Here is a 10,189-nt window from a genome sequence, read left to right on the forward strand (position 1 = left end):
TATCTAGCATTTTGGGTAACTCTGTGGACTTACTTGGTCTGCTGAAGGTTTGACATGGCTTGAGTGATGTAGTGAAAAACAATTGCCACCCTTAGTCATTAATGTACGGAGGGCTGTGTATCTCCCTCTGTCAGCTCCCATGACAGATTGTTCCAGCGTGTCACGCTGTTGCTCAATGTGTTGTACAACCACTCAGGGTTCAGAAGGACTGCACCCAGTACCTTATGAACTCAAATAGCATGGTGCCAGCCCCACATCAAGGGGAACTAGGGACCTCCTGCAGCGTCAGTGGCTTCTTTGCATTGTGTTTTATGCCAACAGCTGTGAATATTTTCTCTGGATGGGAGTGAAGAAACTTGGTTCTTTCTGATGACCAAACAAGCAGAGAAGTGGCACGTGGCCATAAAAAAAAAAAAAAAAAAAAAAAAAAAAAAAGCCTGCAAGTGTATTTGTTTAAGGGTTTTTCTTTCTTGATGTGATTATGCATTTTTTTAATATGCTTTTGCAATGTGAGGGATGTCGTGTCCTCTCTTATCTCTCACTGTTGATGGAATACTTGTAAAGTACCAAAGACGTACCTAACATACAGATATGACTCACAGCTCTGATTGCCAGTTGCCAGCCCTGAATATTTCCCAGGTTCCTTTTCCTATGTTCCCCCTATATACAGCTCTTCAAGATCGATAGATCTTTGATATGAGCTTCCAATCCACCTGATCCTTCCTCACCTGCTGCTCTTTCTCTCTTGGCATGAAATGTTTGGCTAAGGCTACTGGCCTGAGGGACCTAACAGCTGCTGAACTGGGTTATTATCCCAAAAGAAAGGAGCTAGGGAAATAGAGACCAGATACTTCATTGCAACTTTTACATGAGAGTAAAAGGCCAGAAAAGAAGCCTTGTTTGAATTATCGGCTTTGTGTCCTGTCTCCTCTTCCCTCAAGAGTGATCAATCTACTTGGCTTCTACCAGCCCAAAGCTAATGCTTAGTACCTGATAAAATAGTTTTTCCTCTATACCAATAGAGAGCTCCTCTTAACTCACCCCAAAGCTGTATTAGTTGGTTTTGCTACCTCTTTTGCAAGTCTCCGTATGTCTGTGTTCAGCCTGTGTTTTATCACATTCACCATGTACCTATCCAAGTCACAGCCTGTGCTTCTCTCTCCTCCACACCACCTCTTGTCAGCTTGGGATGAAACTCTTTTATTTCTTGGTGTTTGTCCTAACACACAGTTGTATTAAAAAGTACTTTGACGGAATGGGCCCATGGCCAAGTAATCCAGCCCATGCCATATTACTGATGGTGGTGGATACTCTCTTGTAGCCTGTAAGGATTTTTGCAGGAGTTGAACTACCTGGAAGCATTGTGCTGCCCTTAGGCATGGTTGTCAACCAATACAGCGTGATTATTATTTGCATCCTTTTCTTCTCTCTCTATCCTCTTCCTTACAAAAAACCAGATTTAGTCAGAGTACCACAATGTATCCATCAGACTTTGTAGACTTTGATGTAAGAATATTTCTTAGGCACTCATTCAAGCTCCTGTTTAAACTCTTATTCCCCCTCCCCTCCCCTAACGGAACACTCTTACTTCTCCCTTTAGTGGTTTCCCTCTCTCCTCTAGAAAATACCCTTTGAGCGAGGCAATTGGCATTGCTGAAGAGCAAGCCTGGACCAAAGGAGTTTTCACACTTCTGATTTAGGAAATAGAGATTACAAAAGAGGTCAGCCCAGAGCAACAAGCAGGAGGCTTTAGCTGTTGGCTAGATCAGCGGTCTCCAAAGTGGGGTGCATGCACCCCATGGGGTGCACAAGACAACCCACTGAGGTACAGGAAGAAAATACTATAACTTCAGTAGTACATGTATATAATGTATAAATAAATAAATCCACTGGGGATGCGCGCTCAAAATTTTGTTACTGATAAGGGTATGCAATCAAAAAAGGGTTGGAGAGCACTGATCTACATTACCACAACATGCCTTCCCTTCCAGGCTGGTCTGCCTGGAGGGTCTTGTTCTACATTTGCAGCCCAACTTTGCCATTTGCTATTGCAAGTGTGCTTTAAACTTGGCTACGAACAGAAAGAGCTCAGAGACAGGAGGGCCACATGAAAAAGATGATCAGGGTGAGACTGCTGATGATCTGGTTTCTGCACATACACAAGCTAGAGGCTGTTATTTGCCCTGTGGACAAGCAGAACTCCATGGGTTGGCACGAGTCAATATTTGCCAAGCAGTCATCTTCTGTTTTGAAGGTGATCCTCTGAAGTGAACATGGATGCTGACAGATGGTGATCTCTGGTATAGTGAAGGTGTATGTAGGAGTGTTTTCTAGTATAAGGTGGTTTATTTTAGTACCATTTAGAAAGCAACACTTAGGCTGTATATAAAGGGCAACAGATATTTTGCCCCATTAATATGGACATTTGCATACTTGTACTTTGCTGTTGTGCTAGGCTGTGCTTATGCACTCGTATTCAGTCCATCACCTTAATGAAAATAAAGCATGCGAAACCAAAGAAAAGAAATACCTGTTGACTGTTGATTTAGGGACACAGATGTATTCTTGTGTGTATAGTTTTTGGACACACTTCCATTTTTCCCACCACTAAGTAGTATCTTTTCAGGTTTGAGCAGCTGGGTGCCACCTCTAAACAACTGACATTTTAAAGTGATTATCATTAGGTTTCAGAGTTAAATGACCCAGTTGTAAGGATGGAGGCAGTGCACACCCGCCAGTCTGAAAGAGGCAGAAGAGACACTGCTATGATCAGAGATCATAGTGCAGCTGTACAAGTACTTTGAAGAGCACCTTGAAGTCCGTTGAAAAGCACTCTGCTAGTTCTGAAGTTCTGTGCAGGAAAGGGGCAGAAGGATGTACTAGAGCTGGAGGAAAGGCAACAAACAGTTGGTCACAGTCAGTTGTTCTGCACTGTTTGTGTGAAGTGGTCTTTGGGAGGTGTGGATATCACAGGAGGTCCATTTGCCACGACACCAGCAGGCTGGGGAACCTGGCCCACAGCCCAAGTTGCAGTATGAAATGCAGGTCGCTGTGCAGCTGTGTTGCGGAGCAGGGGCAGGACATGTACAAAAGATCCCAGCTTGTCTCAGAAATGTGAGGCAGTTTTTGGAGCAGTGAGCAAGGCTGTGCTGTCAGCATGCTCCCACGTTAAGCTGTCCCCTCCGACAGCTGCTTTGCCGAGATGTGCAGGAGACCTGGTGCAGCAGGAGGAGGTGGTGGTGATGCTGAGTGCTTCTCTGCCCCCTGTGCTACTCATTTCCACCTGCATCCAGTGCACACCTTCCCGCCCGTGTCTGTGCATGTGTTTGGGAGGCTCAGCCCCAGCCCGGAGCACACGGGGTGCTGCAGCTTTACTGTCAGGGTGGGGCATGTTCCCCTCCAGAGGATGCTGGTGTGAAGGCAAAGGCCGTAGCCAGCGGCCGAGCATGCCTGTGGAGTGTGAGGTGGCATGTGCATGAATGGAACATGGCTGGCTCTGCTTCTGGGATGGGGTCAAGCCCAGAAGAGAAGGTCAAAGCAAGCCTTCAAGGATCTGGCTGGGTGCTGGTCTTGGAGCTTGACAGAGCGACTTCAGCTCTGTTGCCAACGTGACATGAGGGTGGGCTCATATCAAAGACATTCATTTTGGCTGACAGGGTGGCAATAGGTTAATCGAGCAGAAAAAGCAGCGAGGAGAAGAAGCTTTAACCCTTCTCTGCTTTCTTGCAAGCTCTGAAAAGGGGAGTCAGTCCCTAAGCCACCCCTGGAGGTGTGCATGCACCTCCTTGTCTAGCCTGCTTCCAGTCAGTCCAACTCCCCACTGGTGTTCAGGCTATCTCTTTCCACCACCACACTTCTTCTTTGAGACTTTTGGCAGTCCTGCAGTGTCACGGGTAGAGGCTGGGAAACCCACACCCAGTGTCCTGGGCAGGCTGGGGAGGAAACTCTCACATGGCACCTGGAGCATCCTGCCCTGTGTCTGCTGCCTCCTGCTGCCCTTGGCCCTGCCAGCCCCAGGGAAGTTTCTGAATCCCTTGGCTGCAATATGGAAGGGGAAAAAATCCATAATAAGCTCAGTTAATGTTAAACAGATTGCTATGTAGGAAACTAAGCACCAGAAAGTACGTTACTGGTTAACTGCCTTCTCTTGCCCTGGCTGCACCTGATCTCAGGAGGGGAATGGCATCAGGCATTGCTGTGTTCCAGCTCCTGCAGACACTGCATGGGCCCCTGGTTCAAAAGATGTAGGCGTTCCTATGCATGCTGTATCATTAGAGCAGTCGCCCTGCTCTTCCATCAGTGCTTCCACTGTTTAGGCTGCTGTGCAATTTGTTTGGGTTGATTTTTTTTAATTTTTTTTTTTAAATCTACAAGTACAGACTGTGGTGGTTTGTTAATAATACAGTGCCTCTTTCTATGCCTCAGAACTCTGCTGAATACAGTCAAAAGGCTTTATTTGAAAATAGCTAGCTTTTTTTGTTGTTTGTTTTCTAGTACAACAAATCAAACCTACATCTGCTCCATGCTGGATTCATTTGTGCAGGTTTCTGTTCACCTCACATTTTCATACTGAACCTATAAGCCAGTGAAAGGTGGTGGGCAGAATGGTGTCTTGCAGAAATGCCACCAGATATGAGGCTGACAGCAACACTGCCATGCATTCCTGTCACAATCTTTGTTTCTTTGAGTTATGCAAGTAGCTACAGCCTCTTCCTTCTGTGCCTAAGGCCATAAGGCTGATGGTTTGATGGATGCTACCGGTAAGGCAGCGAGGAGAGAGAAAACAATGCAAAATTCATTGGCAAATCCATTGCCCACACACAGACGGGCTGGAAAAAGCAAAAACTCAACAGCAGCGTTTGCCGAGTTCTTGGTCAGCTCCAGCTTCAGCTGCACGTAATCTTCAGGTGTTCTTGGCATAGCATCAAGGTCCTGATTTGTGGTGTGAGGAGGGAGGGAGAAGGACTGAAGCAGGAAGCCCTGTATTTGTCTTGAATATGTTGCACTCAGTATGAGGTGTGGTGCAAAGTCTGCATCCATTTGACTGGTAAAGTAGCACTTGAGCTTCATTCTATTGTGGCTGATCTCCTCAAGCAGGACAAACCTTGCTTTCGGCATAAAGGATACAGGCTTAAGTTCCAGGTTATTATTTTTAAGCACTCTTAATCTCTCAAGTTAAAAATCCTCCCAGCACAGCTCTAGGCAAAGATGGGATTTGGCAACTACTCCCATTACTTTTTATTTTTCTTCTCTGTCCTCTGCCACCCCACTTAGCAACTCACTTTTTCCAGTTTGGATTCTTGCTTATGTTGCTTTTCCAGCTTTACTTTGTGAAGGGATTGCCTCTTGTTTCCAAATACATCCTTTGCATCAGCTTGGGCTGTCCTTCAAAAAGGGAAGCAGCCAGTGCAAAGCACTCTGGTGCAACTCAGAAATCCTTCTGGGTGAGTTAAACACAGCAGAGCAGAAACCAGGTCAACAGTAACTCTCATGAGAATTTAGCTATATTCCTGGCATGGCACTTCTGATCTGTCTCTCTCCCAACCCTTCTACTTCCCTGTATGGCCACACCTGTGCCAGAAGGAGAGACGTGCTTAAAATATCTATGTGCACAAGGCAGGTTGCATTGACCAGCCAAAGTATGTTTTGCTTTCCCTTAGGAAAAATTAATCAGTTAACACACTGGAAACATGCCCCTTCTCCTTTTCCACTCTCATTAGTGAAGATAGCCTGTCTGCTCTTCTTCAGGATAGCGTTTAAGGAGTGAGGACCAGCTCTTGTGTGTGACTGTACAGTACCCATCAGACACGTTCCATCTCTGTTCAGCAAGAACATTTCCAACCAGTAGTAGAAAACACCATACGCTCCCACTTTGTGGTGATGTTGGAGTTGCTGCATCATGAGAAATCCAAATGCTAGAACAGCCAAGAAGCTCGAATTTGGACCCTTGGGAATTGGCATGAATTTATATTGTGTAAGCTCCTGCTGTGGATTTATTATATACCCCTATGGCATCCGATGGCACCGTTGCCTACTGGAGCGTATCCCAGGCCACAGCAGTGGGGTGTAGCTGCCAGCTGCAGCCCAGGGGATGAGCTACAGCAGCACTCCCACCTGGTCTTCACACAGCACAACATCTGCCACCATGTGTTTGTACCCAGCCAAGAGATTTTCCAGGTTGCAGCGTGGTCGCAGGGTAACGTGGTGGGGCTGTGGTTAGAAACTTCTCAAGAGCAGCTTTCTGTCTGGTGCCACAGCCCAAAGGCAATTTTAACAGTTTGCCAGCATCCCCTTTCTGCCCTTGCACCTCTTGCACAGGCTGTGACTCTCTTTGGTCCCGGGTTACCTCCACTCTCAGCCTGTGCTTGCTTTTCCACTCTATCAGGGATGACAGCTTGGCAAGCAGCTGCAGTGCTAACCAGTAAGGAGAAAGATAGTTAAATACAGGCTGTGGCAACACATTGTGCCGTGGTATCAGGTACAATACACATATGATAATGCACTGCCAGAAATATTTTTCTACTGCTTCTTAGCTGTGAGGAGTTAATGTAGGTTTAACTTGTCCTTCAGAGATTTCCATGGCATCAGAGAGGCAGGATTTCTGTCAGAGCACGATACCCATTTTTCATGATGAAGCTGCAGTAACATGATGCCAGTGGGACAGCACTAGGAGCCTGAACATAAGTGGAGCATCTCGATGGGTCCTCAGTGATGTTATATTTGTGGTTGTAATGTTCTGTGGATGCACAGAGAAGATAAATTCAGCTGATAAAGCTGTTTGCATGTATTTAATTCTTTATAATAACTCAAAATCCAGTCAATCCGATGACTGTTCTTTAATTTGGTGCACATTGCTACAATTATTATATTACATGAGAATCCTGGCTTTAAAATGAGTTTATGAAGAGCATTTAGAATTTTAATTATGGAATTTGACTTTGAAGTGACTACTGTCAGTGGATGGGAACACTTGCACTCAAATATGAGGAGTTCAGATCACTGAAACTGAGATATGCTTATCCATGTTTCCACTTTTAGGGGCATTTGTTTCACATTTCCACATGTCTCCTCACATACACCAAAGCCATTTAAAAATGATAGTGAGGAATCTCATGCAGTATCTTGCCTAAGCAAGCTAGAACGCTCAGAAAAGACTCAGGATTGCAAGAGCCGGCCAGACTCATGATTTGGTGGGACTGAATTCACAGCTGGGAAAGATGCAATACCAGAAAGGAACTGTGGCCAAATCTCTTCAAGACTGTCATGCCAAAGAGCCATTGTACAGCTGGCTGCAGGTACCACTCCTGCCAGAGGACTCTCCTTCCCCAACTAAAATGCTCCTTGTGTCAGCCTAGGGTTCCTCGCTAGGACAACTTGCACTCCTGCAGCATGTGTGCCTCAGTTTCCCAGAGCAACAGTGCCTATTCCAGCACTGAAATTTTGGAGAGAATGTAATTTCCAAGGGATGTATTTCCTTATCGCACCATTGTCTTTAATAAAACAGCTCCAAAGAATCAACATGGACAACTTTTTTTCACAATGTGATTTTTATTAGTAATTTATTCAGCCCAGCAGATGCCAGCATGAAAACTATGCAAAGAGCAAATCTCTTCCTCCAAGTGTAAATATTTACAGATCATATTCAATGGTATTTAGTACTCTGCAAACATATTGTCAACAGTTCTATCCAGAGTCTTCCCTAATCGCAGCCTGAGTTGGCAGAGGCATGTCCTCTGTGAAAAGATGGTTATGGAAAAAATGATATCATGCTAAATAGCTTCTTGGCTTAATTAGACTGGAGTTACAGCAGAGCTGAATCTGGCCCACACTAAATTAATACTCTGTTATAGGAGCTTGTACCTATCACATGCAGAGCTGGAGGGATGATGCTTCTAGGGGCACAGCTCTCCCAACAGGCTGGGAACCTCTCTTGGCACTGGATGAAAAGGGCCATTACAACGCAGGGCAGGGAGGTTCAACCTTCCACATATTTTGAGGGATGTAGTTCCACCTTTTCTTACACATAACAGGAGATGCGTGACTATTCTTTGCATTGCATCAACTGGGTAAATTTATTTGAATTGTCCAGAAAAGCTAATATCCCCTATCCCAATCACCATCTGTTCTTAAAAAAGAAATGTGTTATTTCTTCAGCACAGACTTGCCTTTTAGTCTCTAGCTCAGTCAGTGCAAAATCCCTGAATGGGTCAATGTCTGGTACACAGGGTTAATGTCTGGGAAATAGCTTGGGTATATTGAAGCCATTTCTGTTTAAACTAATACACTAAAATCTCCTTTCTTGCACCTCCAGCCCAAACCCCTTTGATAGCATTTCATTACATCCCATAATCTCTGCTCTCCTGATAATCTGAAATAAATACAAACCAACTGAAAGTTCAGTTGTGGCTTAGCCCTTATTTTTATTCTATGAAAACCTGTTATTGCAAGCATGGCTTAGCTTTTCACACAGGACACTTAAAGTAGCAAAGATCTCTACAGTTCAAAATTATGTCCTCTGGGGTTCTAAGGAAAGAGCCTGACTGACTATCATTCCCCATGAGGAGAGAGGTGAGCGAGGGCACATTCATGACATCCCATTCTCTTTGTTTGCATGATCACAGCTTTTTTTCAGTGCCTGTATTTTCCTGTTCCACATGTGGGCTTCTCCATGTGCTTTTTTTCTTTCTCCTGAGGCTGTTTTTTTTCCCAGAAACGTGCTTGTTCCCCACTACACCAAACCTAAGGACCATGTGCCCTCCTACTTTGCTTCGACAGCTTCATATTATTTCCTCCATTGCTGTGCTAGGTCCTGCCAGATGATCTGTTCTAGAGCAGACAGTCCTCGTCCTCCCTCCAGCTGTCTCTTCTAATTATCTTAAACTGCAGAGCTTTCTTCTTGCTTCCTCCTTCTCTGGAAAGGAGGAGGGAATATTTCAGTAGATGTCAGTATCCTACATGAACGATGATGTATCTATACACTATATACAGACAGACATGCTTTAAATTGAGTCCTTAACATGGAGTGCTGGCCAGCTCTGCATTTTGTCTACTTTTAATTAACTGATGGACCAGAGTATCAACTCCTCTTACTCATTGATCATTTTGAAAAGCAAATTTGCGTGTTCTAAAATTACACTAGGATGTGTGAATTATTTCAGCATCACTTTCATCTATGGCCACATTAGCAGCAGCAGCTGAAATCCTTTACGTGATCAGAGGTAGCAAAGGCTCCTTTTTCACCTGTTCAGTGCCACAGTCACCACGCATCCCACAACACAGGCTGTGCCTGCGTGTGCACAATGCTGTTTTCTCCACCTTTTTGGGGTGACTCTTGTTTGTGCTATCTGGAAATAACCCAAAGGAACTGAATTCAGGAGGTAGCATGCTTGCTCTGAAAGGGGCACCCATGGCTTAAAGGAAGTCCTGTACCTCCCGCCATCTCATGGAGCTGGCTCCACACTTCCAAATGTGTCTCAGATAGGTGTATTATATATGTGTCTGTATATACATGCATATAATGAGCTTTATAAAAGCTTCAACACCCACTGCTGCCAGGGTTTGCCCCAAGCAGCTCCAGGCTGCTGATGTGCAAACTTCTGGCATAGGCAGCAGCACTAAAAATAGCAAAATAAGCAACAAGGAGCCAATTTCTGTTCTTTAAATATTTAACCCAGCAGCATTCTCTGCTTACTTAAACAATGCTGTTGCTAGTGGACTACCATGTCTAATAAACCAGAGACTTGCATAGTTAAGAGAGAAAGGTTATGCCAAGGATGGTGATCTGTGCTTTTCATGGTCCAGGGTAGCAAGAAGCTGTTAGCCTGTACTTTTTTCTAATTCTTCCTCCTTGGTATTGATTATTAAATTTTGGACCCAGATAATCCAGCCCGTTGCTCCTCTACTCATTGCAAAAAATCCCGTGACGTTTGCTTGGAGAAAACACGGGCACCACGCGCCGGTGTCAAACCGAGCTTTCCCAAGACAGCCCTGCTGCTGCGCCACAACTTGCAGAAGACGGTGGACGCTGGAGCTCCTGAAAATTCAGAAGGGAAATACCTCACCTTCTCATCGGCGTATCCTACACTCTAAACCCCAGGGATCTTAAGCCGTGCTGCACGCTTCGGGGAACCTGCACGTCACACCAACCGGGGCCACCTGTGGGGCCGGCGGACCCGCAGCGAAGGCGGCC

At 45.2% G+C, this 10,189-nt stretch overlaps 1 long non-coding RNA gene across 1 annotated transcript; it reads right to left on the reverse strand.

The window, feature by feature from the left end:
- Positions 1-8,635: 8,635 nt before the first annotated feature.
- Positions 8,636-10,183, reverse strand: LOC113481153. The gene is made up of 2 exons (XR_003398612.1): positions 10,057-10,183; positions 8,636-8,911 (listed from the first exon to the last, which is right to left on the reverse strand). It is a non-coding gene; the product is annotated as an uncharacterized LOC113481153 (long non-coding RNA).
- Positions 10,184-10,189: the final 6 nt, after the last annotated feature.

Source organism: Athene cunicularia (assembly GCF_003259725.1).
Source record: "Athene cunicularia isolate RWA chromosome 5 unlocalized genomic scaffold, athCun1 chr5_part2, whole genome shotgun sequence".
Classification (NCBI taxonomy): domain Eukaryota; kingdom Metazoa; phylum Chordata; class Aves; order Strigiformes; family Strigidae; genus Athene; species Athene cunicularia.